The following is a 25,605-nucleotide window of genomic DNA, read 5'->3' as shown; positions in this document are numbered from 1 at the left end:
TCTTCTTATAAATTTACTAGTGGCTTGTGCAGCAAGTGCTGCAAACTAAGTTCATTAGACGTTCAAATAAACATTTTTCAGATTTATTTTCAATGAAGAATACCAGACATTCTGAAAGTTATTTGCTTCCATAATAATTAAAGATTCTCTCTCTCTCGAGCCAATACTGAAGAGAACCATGCATATAAATATCTACACCACACCGTCATTAAATATATGAAAAAGACCCAACCCCACTTGATTAATAACAATAAAAATATTTGATTTTTAATAATATTATTATCTTACGTAAGTTTTATAGCTATGAGTAACATACACTATATATCCTATATAGCCGCCACTCAGTAAAATATAGAAATCAAAATCTAATTTAAGTTATTCTCTACATCTACTTATATAACCCCAAAACGTTTCACTTTCATATCGTCAATATAGCATTAATATGTATAATTAATAAAAAATAGTCACATCACGGCATTAACTACAATAATATTTCATTTATAATAGTAATAACGTCATCAAACCACCTCAAGTTTTGTAGTTTTTAATATCCAATACACAGCTGTACCCAGAAAATTACACACCACAGAATCGAACCTGTAAATTATTTTTAGTAAGTTAAGTTTTTAATAACCAATTTAATTTGAGCTCTAAATATGTCAGCATTCTTGCAGATCATGGCCTTCGTGTAATATTGTTTACTGTAGTGTGTGTTTTGTTTTAATCTGAAATGCAACACGGCCGACTTGATGCTCGCTTCGCTTCTCCTGAATGCAATTAGCTAGTTCTCAAAATTGACGACAGATGGATTTTGGAAAATAGGAAAATTATGTAGGAAAATTGACATTTCACTTAAAAATACTATTTTTCCGAAAAATTTTGGGTTCCAAGCTTCAAAATGAGGGGCCGTTTATTAAAATCCGTTCAGCCGTTTTCCCGTAATTTCCATTACCAGTTCAAATTATATATATAGGTTTAGGCAGTCGCTGTCTTACCTCTATGGATAGTATATGAGATTCCCATCCAAGCGATCTGTGATTCGATTCCTGCTCTCAGCAATTAAAGCAGATTTATTCTTTGTCCACGGATCTGGATATTTGTCCGTTATCATGTGCTGTCTTGTGTTGTCTCAGCGATGGCTCTGTACCGTGCTGACCACACGACCAGGGAGGCCTGTCTAATGTTGGTAAAATTATATACTGTATATACTCTACCCTACACCGCACTGAATTATAAGTCGATATGAAAGGGCGAAATAAGATATAACAAAGAAAGGCAGTGATATTGGTATAATCTAGCATTTTCTGGGCGTGCTCCAAACAATTTGTTTTGCACTCATATACTTAAGGCTGGTTCACAATAAACCGGGAATGGAAACGACAACGAGAGCGGATATTATTGTTAAAATAAATGTATTTAACTTACATGTGAGCATTCACAATTAACGAGAAGCTTGACGGTGCCCGGGAACGTGAATTCCGTTCTCGTTCTGGTTCTCGTTCCCGGTTTATTGTGAATCAGCCTTTATTGTAGTAAGGCATTAATTTGTAATTCGTCTAATCCCGTCTTTAACAGATATTAAGGGGACACTATGGCGAAATAATGGTGGAAAAATTAGTAAAATTCACTTAAAACTTTATTGTGACTCTCTATTTAGACTGAGTTCAAAAAAATAATTAATTTATGTTCCCATGACTATTTGCAAGCTTTTTAGCCAATATGAACTAAATATTTTGAAAAATTTGTCGCAAGAAGCCTTTTTAGTGACGTCAATATAAAATATATTTAAAAAAATATGATTTTAAAACTATTAGCTCTAATGGCACCAAATTTTGTACAGATGATAGTATTGTAGGCGTGTTTATGTACACTCCATTTCTGAAATCTGTAAAGTAAGTCCACGCATTTGAGTGGAGACGATGACAAGGGAATGGGCAGAGCCTATCAGTACTGGAGTGTATTGCGGGCTGCATCGGCTCACGGCCCGTAAGGGGTAAGATGGGCGTGGCAGAGAGTGTGGCATTTTAGACGCTCGTCTTCTTGCAATGCTTTCCCTCAGAGCGGTCATTGGACTGGCCCCCTCCACTCATCAATTGCGCAAAAGATTTGTTTCGTCTCCAGTACTCTAGAGATTCCAGCAACGGAGTATAATTTAAAATTCATAAATTTTGGTTGGAAATTGTAGAAGTTTTAAAACTCACATAAGTGTCTCCTTAAGGGTAGTGGGTAGTGATGCCTGTACGATTAAAAAATTTGAGTACAAAAGTTTAATTCAATATTTCTAGGCATTTAGTGCTCAGAGTGGAATAAAATTTTTCATGCTCATACAATCAATCATTCTGAATTCAGTGGTACAAAAGACAACTTATTAGTTTCGTATCCAAGTGCAAAATAAAGACCCTAACTGATAACCTGTTTTACCACTTTGCTAAGTGTAGTGTACCTCATTCTTCAGGTGCACAACAATTGCTACAATCTTCACTCATACGCTTTGTATTTTTTTTAAGATATCCAGTAATGTATTTTGTAAATTCTAAAGCAAAATTTAGTTAAATATTTCACCCCTAGTGAAACAGAACAAAATAATGAACTTTGTTAATATATTTGCAATTTTTTTCAATTCATATATTTTTTTTCTCGTGTTATGTGTGTGATATTCTTAAACCTGTAGGTCTACTATGTAGAACACAGGCTGCAGAAAACACTGTAAAATTTCATATAAAATTGATTTATTAGTTTGAGAGAAAAATGCACTAAAGTTTGAATAATGTCAACTTATGGAAAACTGCATTAAAAAAGAAGGATGTATGAATTACATGCACAGATAAATTTAAAGAGGCCATTTAAAGGGCATATCTGCAAAAATACCCTCCACAATTTTTATATTGTTTTAAAGAGCAAGTTTTGTACTTTTTTTAACACAAAATAAAAAATCGGATTTTTGACTCCTACTCACTACCTGGTTTCCTTAAATAAGTATCGAATATCACTTGTATTTATTATTTATCTTTAATGGAAGAGCTCTGGTTTACGTTTCATAAGTTATTGGAGGTACTGCTACAGTTTTATAAAATATAATTTTTGTTTCTTTCGTTGTTTCATTTTTCAATGTTCACACACAGAAATAGGTCTATACTTTTTAAGTTGATTATAAAATCCACAATTTTTGAGCAAGAGATTTGAAAATTTTACTGAATATGCATATCAATATCATAATCACACATTCTAAGTTTCAATCTTTCTCATAAGCACTTTTTAAAAAATTAAATTTATTTTGTTTTTGTTTTTAATTTTCTTAGTGAAAATTCTATTTCTAAAAAAATATATTTTTAATCTAACTTTTTCTTAAAGGTAACACTGCATTTTGTGCAATGGAGCATTAGTAATGTCCTACACTGACTTGTTCATATATAATTTCTTCAAAGTTCAAACATTAATAAAAATAATAATATTGCTTTAAGTATAATTCTTTAGCAATAAAACTATGCTCAATACAACCAATCAAATGCTCCACTTTTCAACAGAAACATTAATGAATAAGTACGCCAAGTTTCATCACTCTAGCTTTAACCACTGAAAAATATAATGAATACTTGTAGAAAACGTAGAAAATTTATTTTTTGAGATAACAATTGTTTAAAGATTTGTTACAAATACAGTAACTCGTACATTAACACAACGTCTACCAATTATACTTATAATTAAGATATTAAGATAAAATTTTCATGCAACCTACCTTTTTTAGCGCGAAAATAAAGAAAATGATAAAATTGGTCAAATTCGACTATTTTCAGTAGCGCATCGCCTTAAGAAAACCGCATGGACGGAAATATTTTTTGTATAAACTATATTTTATCCCTGATGTAGCATGTCTTACGCAGACAGTTAAGAGTGGCCCTCATCGAGTTGAAATGTTCTTCAATGGTAATTTATGTGCATATATAGACACATAAGGATGTCAGACTTGTAGAATAGGCATAATTAACTAAACCACATAAAATTCAGAGAAGCTGAAGTATAAGAAGAGAATACTTGAATATAAATCTTAATATAATCTAATAGTTTAGAATAAGTCGCTGTAATTAAACGATATGTCAAAAAACATATTTCGGTATTGGAGATTCTTAAAATATGCTTGCGTGAAAATTTTGAAATGCAATTTTTATGATATTAAAATATTCTCGCATTGTACTTCGTGTAAGCGAAAACATAAACGAAACAAAGGAAGAAAAAACAATCGGAAATAAGTACGTATCTACGCATTAATACGTACGTATCTGATTAAATTAATATGCTAAATTAGTGTTATAATACTTCCATTAAAATGCTATTTTTTAAGTAACAAAATACTTACGTTAACTTAAATCAAATTATATCTTAAATAGGTTAAAATGTGATAGCACAGTTTTTAATTATTTCATTGTATTTAAGTTCTCTATAATTTCTTAATTTCAGTGCAAATTGCAGTGTGATGAAGAGCAAAATGAGAATCAGAACCTTACTCGTGTAAGTATGAACTTAATGCAAAGCCATGTGTTAAACACGATGTAGGCTACTGTATGCTTTTTAAGTTGGAGAAAGGGAGAAATATTACCTTTTAGCGTGAAACGTTAATGCTCGACTTTCAAATGAATAAAGTGTTACGAAAATTTCAACGTCTGACGCCAGTTGTTTAGCTACGGCAATGAGTCACGTCACACTATTCAGACGTCATTTGCTTAGCAACGGATTAGACTCTTACATTGATAAGGTGTTTAAAGCTAGAGGGATAGAATAGAATTACATATCTTATTTCTTTCCTCTCTTTTCTCTCTGACAGCTCTCCAACAAACCAATTAAGATGAAACACAGTTAATGTGTAACTATATATATATATATATATATATATATATATATATTCATTCAGTGTTCCGCCAAGGGTAGGTCTTTCACTGCAAACCCAGCATTCTCCAGTCTTTCCTATCTTCTGCCGTCCTCTGTTTCCGTATATGATCCATATATCTTAATGTCGTCTATCATCTGATATCTTCTTTTGCCCCGAACTCTTCTTCCGTTCACCATTCTTTCCAGTGCATCTTTCAGAAGGCAGTTTCTTCTCAACCCGTGATCCAGCCAATTCCTTTTCCTCCTTCTGATCAGTTTAAGCATCATTCTTCCTTCACCCACTCTTTCCTACACAGCTTCATGTCTCATTCTCTCTGTCCATTTCACATGCTCCATCCTCTTCCATATCCACATTTCAAATGTCGTAATGTCCATGTTTCTGACCCATACAATGCCACACTCCACATACAGTACTTAACTAGTCTCTTCATTAGTTTTTTCTCCAAAGGTCCGCAGAAGATGCTTCTTTTTCTATTACAAATTTTATTTTCATTGCTATCCTCCTTTTGACTTCTTGGCAGCAGCTTATGTTACGCCCCAAGTATTTGAAGCTGTCCACTTGCTCTACTGCCTCATTTAAAATTCGCACATTTACCAGCTTTACTTTTCTTCCTCTGACCATGGTCTTCGTCTTGTTTGCATTTATCTTCATTTCATACTGCTAACAGCTGTACAGGTGTTCCAGAAATAGAGGGCATAATTCAGGTCTGTATTTCCCATATGTAGACAATACAAAAAGTCCATTACAACATGTGTCCGGGAATGCTTGGTTTCCGAGTTAGGCCTTCAAAACAGTGATATTCACCTGAAAGTTTTTCTTCCCGCAGGTAGTTGCCTTTACAGCAGATGTTCAAAATGTCCACCTCCTGCTTGAATAAAGACCTCACATCGTTGTCTCATGGCCCTTCGAACACGATCCCAAATTCCAGATATTGCGTATTTCCTCACAACCTGCCACAATTCGATTCCGAAGAGACGAATACACCAATGATTTTAAATGACCCCACAAGTAGAAATCGATGTGGTCCAAATCAGGTGAGCGTGGAGGCCAAGCAATTAGGCCACCTCTACCTATCCATCGATCAGGGTACCTCTCCTAGTACAAACGACGAGCCAGCGCAGCATTGCCGTCCGCCTTACCGTACATGACGTGCACTTCTGCCAGCTGCAAACGCCAAACACAACACTAAATGTACCCTTCGCCTTGGAATTAACTGTCAGAGTGTCCTCTGTTAATATTTTTTGTCACGGCACCTACCTGCGGGAAGAAAAACATTCCGGTGAATATCACTGTTTTGAAGGCCATAACTCGGAAACCAAGCATTTCCGGACACATGTTGTAATAAACATTTTGTATTGTGTACTTATGGGGAACACATACCTGTAATTATGCCCCCTATTTTTGAAACACCCTGTATATATCCAATAAAAATCGAGGAAAAATAGTCATTAAAATATACAACATATAAATTTAATTAAATATATTTGACTCCCAATCGTATTCACAATCCTCATAAAAAATCGATTCCTTAAAGACCTAAATATCACAATAACTCCCAACCGAGAATATAGTCTAAAACGTTTCACATAATTACAGAGCTTCTATGAATCTCTTGTCACTTTATAATCTGCTTTCTTCCCTATATATTGTGTGCACTTATTCCAATATTGTTATTATTATTATTATTATTATTATTATTATTATTATTATTATTATTATTATATTAGTAGTAATAATGGGAGTAGTAGTATTGATTCAAGAATCGTATACAAAATTTAAATAAACAAACTTGTGTTGCAGGAACTCTCAGAAATCACCGATTTAGAAAGAAGGCAGATGCTACCGTACGCCATAGCATTTGACAACTTGCAAGTGCTCCGAGCTTTGTTCGAATTGGGTACGAATGTATCTGCAAGAGATAGCGACGGCCTGACAACATTACACGTAGCTGCTCGTTGGGATAGAACACACATTGCACGATTGCTGTTGGACACTGGCGTCGATCCGGAGATCAGAGACAAGAACCAGCGCACACCGTTGCATACTGCTGCCGAATATGGCCGGGTGGCCGTTTGTCAGCTTCTGCTGAACAGAGGAGCGAAAGTAGACTCTCGCGGAGGATTTAACATAACGGCGCTGCATATCGCAGCTCACAAAGGCTTCGTCAATGTCGTGTCCTTGCTGGTGGATACTGGAGCATATGCGAACGCAAGAGATCTGTTCCAGAAGACGCCCCTGCACAACGCTGCCAGCCAGGGGCATACAGAAGCGACAAGATTGCTACTGGACGCCGGCGCTGAACTAGACCCGAGGAACACAGTACGCTGGACTCCTCTTTTCTTTGCAGCGAAGAACAATTACAGTGAGGTGGCCTGCCTGCTTCTGGACAGGGGTGCAGATGTGGGGGCTAGAGACAGGAGAAACAAGACAGCCCTGCACTGGGCAGCTTGGGAAGGATTTGTGGAGTTGTGCGACATTCTGCTGAAATCGGGGGCGGATGTGAACGCAAGAGATGCAGATATGAAGACGCCCCTGCATGAAGCAGCCTCATCTGGCAGTCTCCCTCTTGTGAAGCTCTTAGTGAGCCGGGGAGCGGATCTCTCAGCAACAGATGGTTTGCAAGGACTGAACGCCAGTGAAACTGCTGAACGTTCTAGGAAGTATGACGTAGCAACCTGGCTAGCAAACCAGCAACTTTGAACTTTTATTATTATATTACTTTGTTATTAATATATTATTATTATCATTATTATTATTATTATTATTATTATTATTATTATTATTATTATTTAGTTGGTTATTTAACGACGCTGTATCAACTGCGAGGTTATTTAGCGTCCATGAGATTGGTGATAGCGAGATGGTATTTGGCGAGATTAGGCCGAGAATTCGCCATCCTGGCATTCACCTTACGGTTGGGGAAAACCTCGGAGAAAACCCAACCAGGTAGTCAGCCCAAGCAGGAATCGAACCCGCGCCCGAGCGCAACTTCAGACCGACAGGCAAGCGCCTTAACCGACTTAGCCACCCCGGTGGCTTAGTAATATTATTAGAGTAAGTGTTATAAATATGGAATACCATTTTGTTTTTTTCGTTTTGCTACATGTTTTGAATAATGAAAATAAAGTATAGTCCTGTTTATTGCTGAACGTCCCTGTGAATGGTAGACTGGAGTTACTCGTAGAAGTTCGTAAGATGTTATAAAATGTTTTAAACAAATAATTTCCTCAAAATCTAACATATTTCCTTCATAACAATAGAGGTACATGTATGGAATACTATTAACAAGTTACAAGATTAACAAAATTGCAAATTCAAAATGGCCTCTACTAAGAAAAGCACAGAACAAGCATTCAGCATCTTTATTAGAAGGTGTTTTCCCAACCGTAATACTGAATCCAGGTGAATCGTCTCTCACGTCTTTTCTCGAACTTGTTTTATGGCTTCTTTGATTGCCTTTTCATTTCACCGTTTTATAAGTTTGCTTGAAGATGAGGTTTTTCCCTCATGCTATACGTGCCAACACTAGTAACGAAACAGAAAACCAAGGTATACTAATAATATTAGTATTTCATATTTGTGACACACTGATGTATGTCATAATCTCAAAACATATAAGTTAAAAACGAAATCAATTAAACATATATTGCTATAAACGTAGATCATTTCTCTTTAAGAATATATTGTATAATATAGAGTGTTAGTTGTGAGGCCAGAGGGAAAAATAACTTTGAGGAGGCCGACTCACGGCGCCGGCCGAACTCTCCTCCTTTGTATCGGATCCCGGTCCCGGCATAGCTAAGAAGGAAAGAGCGCTCAGCGCGCAGAGCCGAGAGGTCCTGGGTTCGATTCCTGGTGCCGGAACGATATTTTCTCCTAGGAATCTACAATTTGACTACATATAGTCTTGATTATTCAATGAGGACGGCGAGGCCTCATATATGAATATATATTACTTACTTACAAATGGCTTTTAAGGAACCCGCAGGTTCATTGTCGCCCTCACATAAGCCCGCCATCGGTCCCTATCCTGTGCAACATTAATCCATTCTCTATCATCATATCCCACCTCCCTCAAATCCATTTTAATATTATCCTCCCATCTACGTCTCGGCCTCCCCAAAGGTCTTTTTCCCCCCGGCCTCCCAACTAACACTCTATGTGCATTTCTGGATTCACCCATACGTGCTACATGCCCTGCCCATCTCAAACATATGGATTTAATGTTCCTAATTATGTCAGGTGAAGCATACAATGCGTGCAGTTCTGCATAGTGTAATTTTCTCCATTCTCCTGTAACTTCATCCCTTTTAGCCCCAAATATTTTCCTAAGAACCTTATTCTCAAACATCCTTAATCTCTGTTCCTCTCTCAAAGTAAAACCTACCAATAAATATAATTTTAAAAAATCTGTAATAGGATGAATAGTATTTAGTACAAACTTTGGTTTGTTACTTAGAATTTGAAGCAAAAGTGATTTCTCAGTCTAAACCCCTGATCACATGTAACAGACTGATCATCCTAATGAACTTTCAAGACAACAACTTTTATCAATTTCACTATGCTGTCATCTAACGACTGCAAAACAGTCTTACACTTTTCGTTCCCTTATTCTGTTATCCGGTTTAGTCACCCAGATTAGACTAAATTCTGAACCGTAATAATTCAGATACCTACAAAAGAACCAATGAAGGAGAAAGGAGGAAGTGGTAAGCTTAAAGGTACACGAGATCGAGTCCTTTCACCTTAAGCTTTATGTGAACTCTTAGCCTGAAGGCCACTTGTCTCACTTCGCACTTAAGGGACTTCAGTAAATTACGCAGGGGAAAAAAACCCAAAAGACCGACAAAACCAAAAATAACGTTAAATGATAGGGCGATTAGGCCAGTTACGCATGAGTACCCATTACAGCACAGACAGCTACTACCACTGCATCCCACAATAGTCCCCGTCCTGTTGTCGTCGAGTCGAGGGAGAAAAGCAGCACCTAACGAATAATTAGAGAAATAGTTCCTCAAACTTTTTGAAGGCGCGACCCATTTTTGGTCGAGACTTTTGTATGCGATCCCCACTACCGAACTGGTGGGGTACTTAATCCCATTCGAAAAATAAAAATCCCTGTAAATTTTAAAACAACGATTATTTTACTCAAAACTAGTGGATATCACTCAAAAAACAACCGAAATAGAATAACGTAGTGCAACAATAACACGATATGTTATATGAACATCAATTCTAGTAGCTTACTTTCAGACTTAACACTTTGAACATTAGCTTTCAAGGCCAAGATGTTAACATAATAACAGCCGGTGATAAAATCAAAGTATTTTTAAAGAAATTTTATTTTTGGTCGACATTGCATTGAAGAACTAGTCGAAAATTTACCTTACGTATGATACGAGAGATTCTGAATTTGTTTTTGAGAACATGAAATTAAATTTGCAACATTCTAAACAACGCTTTTGAATATTTCCTTGAAGATACTTGTATACTAAATCCATTTTTAGATAGTTGCGTTCAACTGGATAAAAAAAAGAAAATAGTGATAATTTTAATATGTACAGTAGTGGCAAAAAAAAACCGGACCGACCCTTGTAGCTGATTTCAGAGCCTTGTTCACTCCAGAGCACGATAGACTGGTAACTAAGACTTTCGTGGTTCGAATCCTGCCTGGGAAGGAAACTTTGTTTTTGTTACTTATTCAAATTTATTCTCAATACTTTTCGAGATTGCTGGTAAAATTCATGTTCTGGGAATGATAAGTTAATTAAGTAGTAAAATATCGCTGCAATCGAAAAGTATTGGGAATAAATTTGAATAAGGAACAAAAAAAAAGTTTCCTTCCCAGACAGGATTTGAACCACGAAAGTCTTATTTACCAATCTATGATGCTCTGGAGTGAACAAGGCTCTGAAATCAGCTACAAGGGTCAGTCCGGTTTTTTTGCCACTATTGTACGTATCTACTGATCGAATATTGAAACTATGCTTTTTCGCAGAGTGTAGATCAGCTTTGGAACAAAAGTATGCATGAGTACCCCGAGCTTGCAAAAGAAGGTCTTAATTTTTTTTATAATATTTGCAACCCCATATTTATGCAAAATAAGCTTCTCGTCTATGATTGTCATCAAAACAAAGACAAGAAATCTCATTGAACTTGAAAGTGATATCACTATGTGTATACCGTTCAGATTTGAGAGATACTTTCTGAAAACAGGTATATTTTTCGCATTAATAAAATTATTTTTTAGTTTAGTGTATAACAAATGTTGTTTATATTTCTGGACACACAGTAAGTAGGCCTATAGGCTATGTTAATAAAGCGTGTTTTTTTGTTTCATTTTGTAAATCATTTCGCAATCTCCCTCAGCTCTTTACACAACCCCTAGTTTGGGAACCAATGAATTAGGGCAGGGGTCGTCAGCACAGAGCACGCTGGGGCTAGTCTCTCTTACCCGCGGAAAACGCAGTGCACTAGGGTGCACTCAGTAGATGCTAGCGGGTATGCTTTCCATCTCTCCCTGTTGCACGATAGTGCACATGGGACAGCACCGCATACCCTTTGCACATTTCAGCGAGTGCTGACGACCACTGAATTAGAGAATGATGCGAGACGCACCACACAGAAAACAGCGAGGCTACCACAAGTTTATGTAACAGTCTTACACTTATTCTCTGATCCTGATACCCAGTTCTGCAATCCTGATTTCTCTAGTGATACTTCGATGTATAGACGTATTTACTTCGAAATCACTGTATACGAACAACACAATGAATGCGAAAAAACAACTTTATTGTTATCGAGGATTCTAAAAACGTTTACTTCCGCGAAAATCAAGAAATTTATATTTTGCAGCATTGCAATACTTCCTCTAACGACAAAATAAAAAAGAGACGCAAATGTTATTGTATGAGTGCATAATGCTACTCCATGTATGTCAGCTGAAAAGCTGAAAGTAGAAAACTATAGCAACATTGCTCCCGCAAGACTCGAGACCTTACCTACTCCTAACTGCAAATTCTCTGTAGGTCAGGGTCATTTTACGTGTCATTAACCTACGCCTTCCAATTTTATTTGACACACATGTTTAGCAAGCAAAATTCTGGCATTCTGTACTTGACAGTAAATTACAGAGACATACCATCAAGCAAGTAACCATGGGAATTTCTGAAGAAGGCGCTGACACTTGACTCCTCAGAGATAACAGATTGAAAAAAAAAGTATGGACAAACCGATTAACTTTAAACTTGGAAGCTTAGTAGGCATTTAATTTTCTCGTCTTTCTTATGTGGAATTGGCTACAGCAATGAAATGTGACACATTCCGAGATAGTCTCAAAGAATTTAATATTTAAGGAGAAAAATCCGCTCCGGCGCAGGGGATCGAACTCGGGTCCTTGGTTCTACGTACCAAGCTCTCTGACCACTGAGCTACGCCGAATTCTATCCACAGCACCGGATCGAACTTTCCTCCTTCAGTGTATTCCTTTGTGGTCGGACTCCAAGTTAGGCATATACGTTGACGTTTTATGTCCAAGTCAACTGCCATTATACAAGGGGCGCACTCAACTGAGTGACTGTTTTGCCGGGATACCGCAGTTAAGTGCACAGTAATCCGTACAGAAATATGCACTGCTAGCTGTGAGAATATTAAAGATTTTATTAATTCGGCGTAGCTCAGTGGTCAGAGCGCTTGGTACGTAGAACCAAGGATCCGGGTTCGATCCCCGGCGCCGGAGCGGATTTTTCTCCTCTAATATTAATTGTCAATATTACAGATATTATTCTGTAGGACAAATTAATAAAATCTTTAATATTGTGAAAGAATTTATTCAGATAACCTGTACCTTACTTCACTACGGACAGTTGTCACAATTATGAGGTTTTAAGGAAATGGGGAGAAAAAAACGAAATGAAATTGATTGTGGGCTATCGTCTTATGAACACGACTAAAACTGTTAATCATAAAGGCGGTTGTTCATGTTATCTAGGCGGTTATCCATGAAAATAACATCATTGTGAATGAAGTTGAAGTCCACATTCGCCCTTAGGTCCACACCTGTGGAGTAACGGTTAGCGCGCCTAGCCGCGAAATCAGGTGGCCCGGGTTCGATTCCCGGTCGGGGCAAGTTACCTGGTTGAGGTTTTTCCGGGGTTTTCCTTCAACCCAATATGAGCAAATGCTGGGTAACTTTCGGTGTTGGACCCCGAACTCAGTTCACCGGCATTATCAAGTTCATCTGATTCAGACGCTAAATAATCTAAGATGTTGATAAAACGTCGTAAAATAACCTACTAAAATAGAATAAAAAAATTCGCCCTTAGTGCCCCAAGAATGACAATGGTTTCAAATCTTGTACAAACAGGTTGTCGTAAACTATAGGGAGTTGGACTACCAGCGTTTGTGATCTGATAGAGAAGCATTGTCTTGTTAATAATCACTAAAAATCTGAAAATAGTAAAAATGGATACCCGCCCTTAGTGAAATTCATTCATTCTTAGTGTTCTGCCCAAGGGTAGATCTTTCACTGTAAACCCAGATTTTTCCAATCTTTCCTATTTTCTGCCTTCTTCTTTGTCTCCTCATACGATTCATGTCGTCTATCATCCTACTCCGAACTCTTCTCCCGTTCATAACTCCTTCCACTGCATCCTTAAGTAGGCAGTTTCTTCCCAGCCAGTGACCCAACCAATTCCTTTTCCTCTTCCTGATCAGTTTCACCATTATCCTTTCTTCACTCACTTTTTCCAACACAGCTTCATTTCTTATTCTGTCTGTTCACTTCACATGTTCCATTCTTCTCCATATCCACCATTTCGAGTGCTTCTCTTCACTTCGTCGTAATGTCCATGTTTCTTCCCCATACAATGCCACACTCCACACAAGGCACTTCACTAGTCTCTTCCTTAGTTTTTTTTTGCAGAAGATGCTCCTTTTTTATCAAACGCTTCCTTGGTCATTGCTATCATCCTTTTGACTTCCTGGCAGCAGCTCATGTTACTGCTGACAGTACACCCCAAGTATTTGAAGCTGTCCACTTGCTCTACTGCCTTATTTAGAATTCGCAAGTTTACCTTATTTATGTTTCTTCCTATGACCAAGATCGTCGTCTTATTTGCATTTATCTTCATCTCATACTGCTAACAGCTGTCATTTAGCTCCAGCTTAGTTAAATAAGATACGGTATTAGCTGAAAGAATACTTTAAGAGTAAAGGCTGGTTCACAATAAACCGGGAACGGAAACGACAACGAGAACGAGAACGGAAATATTGTTTAAATACATTTATTTTAACATTATTTCCGTTCTCGTTGTCGTTTCCGTTCCCGGTTTGTGAACCAGCCTTAAGATGCAATATCAATCAGTTACATCTTTTTTATATGCTATAATGATTACAATATGCTTTGAACCAAACTATCTTCAAGATTTCTTTGTGTTACGATCTTCCAAGGCCACACACTTCTGCTCTACCTGTTCGTTCCGTCCTTCTCCTCTGAGCAGTAATTTCATCTAAATTCAGCCAATGTAATTTTATGAGTGTAGCGCAGCAAGGCTAGAGCAGGATTCTAATATAACAACATATCCAAGGTTTTCAAACTAGTCAGTCAGCTATCTGGAAACCTATCATTAAATACAGTTGTTTTAAGTATTGTGAGATGTGGCTAACACAAGAACAAATCCATCTGGTATCTCTATGCTAGAGCGCGAGCTTATCATCCTGCGAACTGGGATTCGATTCTCGGCGTTGAATGAATGATACCTGCAGTGGACAAGATCGGGGGATGAAAGCTTTCCCCTGTTCTCCCGTTTCCCTCAATCTTAAATATTTCATTCCAATAACACTCTTCATTTCACCGCTCATAATATTAGAAGAGCAGTCTGTTTTATCTGTAGACCTTTAGGAACCTCTTTGTGTCATCTCTGTGACATCTAATAGACTGAAAAGCCATCCATGTGACTGTAAAATGTCTGCAAGTCGAAGCATCTCTTTCACTCAATGATAAATGTATTGCATTGCAATCATCATATAGTAACCAAAATTACCCATAATTGTATGAATGATGCAAATGAAGCATTCATAACTTTGAATTTCTCCAACTTCTAATACTCCTTCCATTGCTCCACCTTCTAATACTACGTAACTTCTCCACCTTATAATATTCTCTACATTTCTCCACCTTCTAATATTCCCTGCATTTCTCCACCTTCTAATATTCCCTGCATTCCCCCACCTTCTAATACTCGTACATTCCTCCACCTTCTTCTCTGCATTCCTCCACCTTCTAATATTCTCTGCATTCCTCCTCCTCCTTTTAATGTTCCATGTATTCTTCCACCTTCTTATATTCTCTGAATTCCGCCACCTTCTAATACTCCGTACATTCCTCCACCTTCTAATATTCCCTGCATTCCTCCACCTTTTAATGTTCCCTGCATTCTTTCACCTTCTAATATTCCCTGCATTCTTTCACCTTCTAATATTCCCTGCATTCCTCCACCTTTTAATGTTCCATGCATTCCTCCACCTTCTAATATTCTCTGTATTCTTCCACCTTCTAATATTCCCTGCATTCCTCCACCTTTTAATGTTCCATGCATTCCTCCACCTTCTAATATTCCCTGCATTCTTTCACCTTCTAATATTCCCTGCATTCCTCGACCTTTTAATGTTCTATGCATTCCTCCACCTTCTAATATTCCCTGCATTCTTTCACCTCCTAATATTCCCTGCATTCCTCCACCTTTTAATGTTCCATGCATTCCTCCACCTTCTAATATTCCCTGCATTCTTTCACCTTCTAATACTCCCTGCATTCCTCCACCTTTTAATGTTCCATGCATTCCGCCACCTTCTAATATTCCTTGCATTCTTTCACCTTCTAATACTCCCTGCATTCCTCCACCTTTTAATGTTCCATGCATTCCTCCACCTTCTAATATTCTCTGTATTCTTCCACCTTCTAATATTCCCTGCATTCCTCCACCTTTTAATGTTCCATGCATTCCTCCACCTTCTAATATTCCCTGCATTCTTTCACCTTCTAATATTCCCTGCATTCCTCCACCTTTTAATGTACCATGCATTCCTCCACCTTCTAATATTCTCTGTATTCTTCCACCTTCTAATATTCCCTGCATTCCTTCACCTATTAATGTTCCATGCATTCCTCCACCTTCTAATATTCTCTGTATTCTTCCACCTTCTAATATTCCCTGCATTCCTTCACCTATTAATGTTCCATGCATTCCTCCATCTTCTAATATTCTCTGTATTCTTCCACCTTCTAATATTCCCTGCATTCCTCCACCTTTTAATGTTCCATGCATTCCTCCACCTTCTAATATTCTCTGTATTCTTCCACCTTCTAATATTCCCTGCATTCCTCCACCTTTTAATGTTCCATGCATTCCTCCACCTTCTGATATTCCCTGCATTCTTTCACCTTCTAATATTCCCTGCATTCCTCCACCTTTTAATGTTCCATGCATTCCTCCACCTTCTAACATTCTCTGTATTCTTCCACCTTCTAATATTCCCTGCATTCCTCCACCTTTTAATGTTCCATGCATTCCTCCACCTTCTAATATTCTCTGTATTCTTCCACCTTCTAATATTCCCTGCATTCCTCCACCTTTTAATGTTCCATGCACTCCTCCACCTTCTAATATTTCCTGCATTCTTTCACCTTCTAATATTCCCTGCATTCCTCCACCTTTCAATGTACCATGCATTCCTCCACCTTCTAATATTCTCTGTATTCTTCCACCTTCTAATATTCCCTGCATTCCTTCACCTTTTAATGTTCCATGCATTCCTCCACCTTCTAATATTCTCTGTATTCTTCCACCTTCTAATATTCCCTGCATTCCTTCACCTTGTAATGTTCCATGCATTCCTCCATCTTCTAATATTCTCTGTATTCTTCCACCTTCTAATATTCCCTGCATTCCTCCACCTTTTAATGTCCCATGCATTCCTCCACCTTCTAATATTCTCTGTATTCTTCCACCTTCTAATATTCCCTGCATTCTTTCACCTTCTAATATTCCCTGCATTCCTCCACCTTTTAATGTCCCATGCATTCCTCCACCTTCTAATATTCTCTGTATTCTTCCACCTTCTAATATTCCCTGCATTCTTTCACCTTCTAATATTCCCTGCATTCCTCCACCTTTTAATGTTCCATGCATTCCTCCACTTTCTAATGTTCCATGCATTCATCCATCTTCTAATATTCCCTGCATTCTTTCACCTAATATTCCCTGCATTCCTCCACCTTTTTATGTTCCATGCATTCTTCCACTTTCTAATGTTCCATGCATTCATCCATCTTCTAATATTCCCTGCATTCCTCCACCTTTTAATGTTCCATGCATTCCTCCACCTTCTAATATTCTCTGTATTCTTCCACCTTCTAATATTCCCTGCATTCCTCCACCTTTTAATGTTCCATGCATTCCTCCTCCTTCTAATATTCTCTGTATTCTTCCACCTTCTAATATTCCCTGCATTCCTCCACCTTTTAATGTTCCATGCATTCCTCCACCTTCTAATATTCCCTGCATTCTTCAACCTTCTAATATTCCCTGCATTCCTCCACCTTCTAATATTCTCTGCATTCCTCCTCCTTTTAATGTTTCATGTATTCTTCCACCTCCTAATCTTTCCTCTGTCTCTTTGTATAGTAATATTCCCCGTATCCTTCCACCTCATTATCTGCTCAATATTCTTCCGCTAACTAATATCTCCTCTAATCCTCCACTATCTATTATTCCCTGTATTCTTCAATCTACTAATCTTTCTTGTATTCCTCCAGCTACTAATCGTTCTTGCATTCCTCCACATTGTAACATTCCCTCTACTTCCCCGCTTACTATTCTTTCCTGCATTCCTCCATCTCTTAACTTTCTTACTCTCCTCCCACTTCCTAATCTTTCTTCACTTTTCATTCCTTCCAATCTTCTCTGAAGACGTGGGCTCGGCGTTTCTCCAAAATGTTTCGTCTAAATACGATTGCACGCGATGGAACACGTTGATGGTTTTGTCAACTGCCTCGGGCATTTCTTGTTCTGTGCATGTGGAGGGCGGACAGGGTCGCGGTAACGAAGGTTAGTAAACTCGCAACTCTTGCGCACCGATCTTTCGGAGTAGTCGTAGTGTGACTCGCGATGTGACCGCCAGGTGCTCGCTGTTCGCCAAGTCTGCAACCTCGCAAAACAGGTAAACAACACGCTCTTGACAGAGAAGGGGTCCATTTGAATAATTAATCGGCAATAACTATTACGAATAACATTATGTTCTTCTATATTTCCATTAATTTCTTTATCGTTATACAATGTAAAGGAGATTGAATTGTGATGCTACAATAAATTTATTTCGAAATGTTCACAGAAATAGACGTCTAACTGTACGCATATAGCAATTACTCGTAAACTATTGGACTGGTTTGGTTTGTGTTCAATATCTATGAGTCAATTATTCGGGAATGAGGCACATTAAATATAATCATTTCATTACAAAGTAATAGATATTTTAAACAAAAACAAAAAACATAATGGTGGTCCATTAAAAAAGAAATCATCCAAACCACATGCCTTCTTCGTTCAAATTTTTCAAAAGAAACTCCAGTACACTTTGTAAGCAATCTCCCGAGAGAAAAGTTTGAATGTACTACCGCTGTATTTGTAGGCTAATGTGCATAGTATCATTTTAGTTTCATTTATTGTATACCATAGAGATTTTACTCCAACATTGCAGCTGCGAGATATGAAACAAATAAAATTTTATAGAAATATGCATAACGCATAATGCGCATAGTATCATTTTAGTTTCATTTATTGTATACCATAGAGATTTTACTCCAACATTGCAGCTTCGAGATATGAAACAAATAAAAATTTATAGAAATATGCATAACGCATAATGCGCATAGTATCATTTTAGTTTCATTTATTGTATACCATAGAGATTTTACACCAACATTGCAGCTTCGAGATATGAAACAAATAAAAATTTATAGAAATATGCATAACGCATAATGCGCATAGTATTTTAGTCTCATTTATTATATTCCATAGAGTTTTAACACCAACATTGCAACTTCGAGATATGAAACAAATGAAAATTTATAGAAATATGCATAACGCATAATGCGCATAGTATCATTTTAGTTTCATTTATTGTATACCATAGAGATTTTACTCCAACATTGCAGCTTCGAGATATGAAACAAATAAAAATTTATAGAAATATGCATAACGCATAATGAGCATAGTATTTTAGTCTCATTTATTATATTCCATAGAGATTTAACACCAACACTGCAACTTCGAGATATGAACCAAATAAAAATTTATAGAAATATGCATAACGCATAATGCGCATAGTATCATTTTAGTTTCATTTATTTTATACCATAGAGATTTTACTCCAACATTGCAGATTCGAGATATGAAACAAATAAAAATTATAGAAATATGCATAACGCATAATGCGCATAGTATTTTAGTTTCATTTATTGTATACCATAGAGATTTTATTCCAACATTGCAGCTTCGAGATATGAAACAAATAAAAATTTATAGAAATATGCATAACGCATAATGCGCATAGTATTTTAGTTCCATTTATTGTATACCATAGAGATTTTACTCCAACATTGCAGCTTCGAGATATGAAACAAATAAAAATTTATAGAAATATGCATAACGCATAATGCGCATAGTATCATTTTAGTTTCATTTATTGTATTCTATAGAGATTTTACACCAACACTGCAGCTTCGAGATATGAAACAAATAAAAATTTATAGAAATATGCATAACGCATAATGCGCATAGTATCATTTTAGTTTCATTTATTGTATTCTATAGAGATTTTACACCAACATTGCAGCTTCGAGATATGAAACAAATAAAAATTTATAGAAATATGCATAACGCATAAAGCGCATAGTATTTTAGTCTCATTTATTGTATTCTATAGAGATTTTACTCCAACATTGCAGCTTCGAGATATGAAACAAATAAAAATTTATAGAAATATGCATAACGCATAATGCGCATAGTATTTTAGTCTCATTTATTGTATTCCATAGAGATTTTACACCAACATTGCAGCTTCGAGATATGAAACAAATAAAAATTTATAGAAATATGCATAACGCATAATGCGTATTGTATTTTAGTTTCATTTATTGTATTCCATAGAGATTTTACACCAACATTGCAGCTTCGAGATATGAAACAAATAAAAATTTATAGAAATATGCATAACGCATAATGCGCATAGTATTTTAGTCTCATTTATTGTATTCCATAGAGATTTTACACCAACATTGCAACTTCGAGATATGAAACAAATAAAAATTTATAGAAATATGCATAACGCATAATGCGCATAGTATTTTAGTCTCATTTATTGTATTCCATAGAGATTTAACACCAACATTGCAGCTTCGAGATATGAAACAAATAAAAATTTATAGAAATATGCATAACGCATAATGCGCATAGTATTTTAGTCTCATTTATTGTATTCCATAGAGATTTAACACCAACATTGCAGCTTCGAGATATGAAACAAATAAAAATTTATAGAAATATGCATAACGCATAATGCGTATTGTATTTTAGTTTCATTTATTGTATTCCATAGAGATTTTACACCAACATTGCAGCTTCGAGATATGAAACAAATAAAAATTTATAGAAATATGCATAACGCATAATGCGCATAGTATTTTAGTCTCATTTATTGTATTCCATAGAGATTTTACACCAACATTGCAACTTCGAGATATGAAACAAATAAAAATTTATAGAAATATGCATAACGCATAATGCGCATAGTATTTTAGTCTCATTTATTGTATTCCATAGAGATTTAACACTAACATTGCAGCTTCGAGATATGAAACAAATAAAAATTTATAGAAATATGCATAACGCATAATGCGCATAGTATTTTAGTCTCATTTATTGTATTCCATAGAGATTTAACACCAACATTGCAGCTTCGAGATATGAAACAAATAAAAATTTATAGAAATATGCATAACGCATAATGCGTATTGTATTTTAGTTTCATTTATTGTATTCCATAGAGATTTTACACCAACATTGCAACTTCGAGATATGAAACAAATAAAAATTTATAGAAATATGCATAACGCATAATGCGCATAGTATTTTAGTCTCATTTATTGTATTCCATAGAGATTTAACACCAACATTGCAGCTTCGAGATATGAAACAAATAAAAATTTATAGAAATATGCATAACGCATAATGCGCATAGTATTTTAGTCTCATTTATTGTATTCCATAGAGATTTAACACCAACATTGCAGCTTCGAGATATGAAACAAATAAAAATTTATAGAAATATGCATAACGCATAATGCGTATTGTATTTTAGTTTCATTTATTGTATTCCATAGAGATTTTACACCAACATTGCAGCTTCGAGATATGAAACAAATAAAAATTTATAGAAATATGCATAACGCATAATGCGTATTGTATTTTAGTTTCATTTATTGTATTCCATAGAGATTTTACACCAACATTGCAGCTTCGAGATATGAAACAAATAAAAATTTATAGAAATATGCATAACGCATAATGCGCATAGTATTTTAGTCTCATTTATTGTATTCCATAGAGATTTTACACCAACATTGCAACTTCGAGATATGAAACAAATAAAAATTTATAGAAATATGCATAACGCATAATGCGCATAGTATTTTAGTCTCATTTATTGTATTCCATAGAGATTTAACACCAACATTGCAACTTCGAGATATGAAACAAATAAAAATGTATAGAAATATGCATAACGCATAATGCGTATAGTATTTTAGTTTCATTTATTGTATTCCATAGAGATTTTATACCAACATTGCAGCTTCGAGATATGAAACAAATAAAAATTTATAGAAATATGCATAACGCATAATGCGCATAGTATCATTTTAGTTTCATTTATTGTATACCATAGAGATTTTACACCAACATTGCAGCTTCGAGATATGAAACAAATAAAAATTTATAGAAATATGCATAACGCATAATGCGCATAGTATTTTAGTCTCATTTATTATATTGCATAGAGATTTAACACCAACATTGCAACTTCGAGATATGAAACAAATGAAAATTTATAGAAATATGCATAACGCATAATGCGCATAGTATCATTTTAGTTTCATTTATTGTATACCATAGAGATTTTACTCCAACATTGCAGCTTCGAGATATGAAACAAATAAAAATTTATAGAAATATGCATAACGCATAATGAGCATAGTATTTTAGTCTCATTTATTATATTCCATAGAGATTTAACACCAACACTGCAACTTCGAGATATGAACCAAATAAAAATTTATAGAAATATGCATAACGCATAATGCGCATAGTATCATTTTAGTTTCATTTATTTTATACCATAGAGATTTTACTCCAACATTGCAGATTCGAGATATGAAACAAATAAAAATTTATAGAAATATGCATAACGCATAATGCGCATTGTATTTTTGTTTCATTTATTGTATACCATAGAGATTTTATTCCAACATTGCAGCTTCGAGATATGAAACAAATAAAAATTTATAGAAATATGCATAACGCATAATGCGCATAGTATTTTAGTTCCATTTATTGTATACCATAGAGATTTTACTCCAACATTGCAGCTTCGAGATATGAAACAAATAAAAATTTATAGAAATATGCATAACGCATAATGCGCATAGTATCATTTTAGTTTCATTTATTGTATTCTATAGAGATTTTACACCAACACTGCAGCTTCGAGATATGAAACAAATAAAAATTTATAGAAATATGCATAACGCATAATGCGCATAGTATCATTTTAGTTTCATTTATTGTATTCTATAGAGATTTTACACCAACATTGCAGCTTCGAAATATGAAACAAATAAAAATTTATAGAAATATGCATAACGCATAAAGCGCATAGTATTTTAGTCTCATTTATTGTATTCTATAGAGATTTTACTCCAACATTGCAGCTTCGAGATATGAAACAAATAAAAATTTATAGAAATATGCATAACGCATAATGCGCATAGTATTTTAGTCTCATTTATTGTATTCCATAGAGATTTTACACCAACATTGCAGCTTCGAGATATGAAACAAATAAAAATTTAAAGAAATATGCATAACGCATAATGCGTATTGTATTTTAGTTTCATTTATTGTATTCCATAGAGATTTTACACCAACATTGCAGCTTCGAGATATGAAACAAATAAAAATTTATAGAAATATGCATAACGCATAATGCGCATAGTATTTTAGTCTCATTTATTGTATTCCATAGAGATTTTACACCAACATTGCAACTTCGAGATATGAAACAAATAAAAATTTATAGAAATATGCATAACGCATAATGCGCATAGTATTTTAGTCTCATTTATTGTATTCCATAGAGATTTAACACCAACATTGCAGCTTCGAGATATGAAACAAATAAAAATTTATAGAAATATGCATAACGCATAATGCGCATAGTATTTTAGTCTCATTTATTGTATTCCATAGAGATTTAACACCAACATTGCAGCTTCGAGATATGAAACAAATAAAAATTTATAGAAATATGCATAACGCATAATGCGTATTGTATTTTAGTTTCATTTATTGTATTCCATAGAGATTTTACACCAACATTGCAGCTTCGAGATATGAAACAAATAAAAATTTATAGAAATATGCATAACGCATAATGCGCATAGTATTTTAGTCTCATTTATTGTATTCCATAGAGATTTTACACCAACATTGCAACTTCGAGATATGAAACAAATAAAAATTTATAGAAATATGCATAACGCATAATGCGCATAGTATTTTAGTCTCATTTATTGTATTCCATAGAGATTTAACACCAACATTGCAGCTTCGAGATATGAAACAAATAAAAATTTATAGAAATATGCATAACGCATAATACGCATAGTATTTTAGTCTCATTTATTGTATTCCATAGAGATTTAACACCAACATTGCAGCTTCGAGATATGAAACAAATAAAAATTTATAGAAATATGCATAACGCATAATGCGTATTGTATTTTAGTTTCATTTATTGTATTCCATAGAGATTTTACACCAACATTGCAACTTCGAGATATGAAACAAATAAAAATTTATAGAAATATGCATAACGCATAATGCGCATAGTATTTTAGTCTCATTTATTGTATTCCATAGAGATTTAACACCAACATTGCAGCTTCGAGATATGAAACAAATAAAAATTTATAGAAATATGCATAACGCATAATGCGCATAGTATTTTAGTCTCATTTATTGTATTCCATAGAGATTTAACACCAACATTGCAGCTTCGAGATATGAAACAAATAAAAATTTATAGAAATATGCATAACGCATAATGCGTATTGTATTTTAGTTTCATTTATTGTATTCCATAGAGATTTTACACCAACATTGCAGCTTCGAGAAATGAAACAAATAAAAATTTATAGAAATATGCATAACGCATAATGCGTATTGTATTTTAGTTTCATTTATTGTATTCCATAGAGATTTTACACCAACATTGCAGCTTCGAGATATGAAACAAATAAAAATTTATAGAAATATGCATAACGCATAATGCGCATAGTATTTTAGTCTCATTTATTGTATTCCATAGAGATTTTACACCAACATTGCAACTTCGAGATATGAAACAAATAAAAATTTATAGAAATATGCATAACGCATAATGCGCATAGTATTTTAGTCTCATTTATTGTATTCCATAGAGATTTTACACCAACATTGCAGCTTCGAGATATGAAACAAATAAAAATTTATAGAAATATGCATAACGCATAATGCGCATAGTATTTTAGTCTCATTTATTGTATTCCATAGAGATTTAACACCAACATTGCAGCTTCGAGATATGAAACAAATAAAAATTTATAGAAATATGCATAACGCATAATGCGTATTGTATTTTAGTTTCATTTATTGTATTCCATAGAGATTTTACACCAACATTGCAGCTTCGAGATATGAAACAAATAAAAATTTATAGAAATATGCATAACGCATAATGCGCATAGTATTTTAGTCTCATTTATTGTATTCCATAGAGATTTTACACCAACATTGCAACTTCGAGATATGAAACAAATAAAAATTTATAGAAATATGCATAACGCATAATGCGCATAGTATTTTAGTCTCATTTATTGTATTCCATAGAGATTTAACACCAACATTACAACTTCGAGATATGAAACAAATAAAAATTTATAGAAATATGCATAACGCATAATGCGTATAGTATTTTAGTTTCATTTATTGTATTCCATAGAGATTTTATACCAACATTGCAGCTTCGAGATATGAAACAAATAAAAATTTATACAAATATGCATAACGCACAAATTTAATACATAATAAGTACATTAATTCAATTTATAAGTATAAGCAATATCATTTGAGTAAAGATATGAATGTGAAGACATTTTGTTAATTTTCTCTGCCCTTCAAAGCTTCAAAATAATGAGGCAGTACACTGAAGACCGTAATGCATAAATAGTGAATTCTGACTTTGTAACAGCTGAGACCAACAGAGGGTAGATGGAGAGCTGAATGGTATCTTGTATTAAAATAATGAATATTTCCAATATTACTAAATGTATATCTTAATATTTA

At 34.9% G+C, this 25,605-nt stretch overlaps 2 protein-coding genes across 5 annotated transcripts in view; one reads left to right on the top strand and one right to left on the bottom strand.

Moving 5' to 3' along the window:
- The window catches only part of LOC138712398 (sodium-coupled neutral amino acid transporter 7-like), a 216,576-nt gene that overhangs the window by 55,418 nt on the left and 135,553 nt on the right, over nucleotides 1-25,605 (bottom strand). The window lies entirely within an intron of this gene.
- The window catches only part of LOC138712390 (cytochrome b5-related protein-like), a 58,783-nt gene that overhangs the window by 5,343 nt on the left and 27,835 nt on the right, over nucleotides 1-25,605 (top strand). For 2 of the 3 annotated variants that reach the window (XM_069844092.1, XM_069844090.1), the window contains exon 1: nucleotides 17,950-18,106. The exons of the other annotated variant lie outside the window; for it this stretch is intronic. The gene's annotated coding sequence lies outside the window, so the exon portion shown is untranslated. Of the gene's footprint in view, nucleotides 1-17,949; nucleotides 18,107-25,605 lie in introns of those variants that run through there. 3 annotated transcript variants of the gene reach the window in all.

This window comes from Periplaneta americana, chromosome 13 (genome assembly GCF_040183065.1).
Source record: "Periplaneta americana isolate PAMFEO1 chromosome 13, P.americana_PAMFEO1_priV1, whole genome shotgun sequence".
Classification (NCBI taxonomy): domain Eukaryota; kingdom Metazoa; phylum Arthropoda; class Insecta; order Blattodea; family Blattidae; genus Periplaneta; species Periplaneta americana.
Note: the sequence above shows the minus strand (reverse complement) of the source record. Positions and strands in the feature narration are given on the sequence as shown.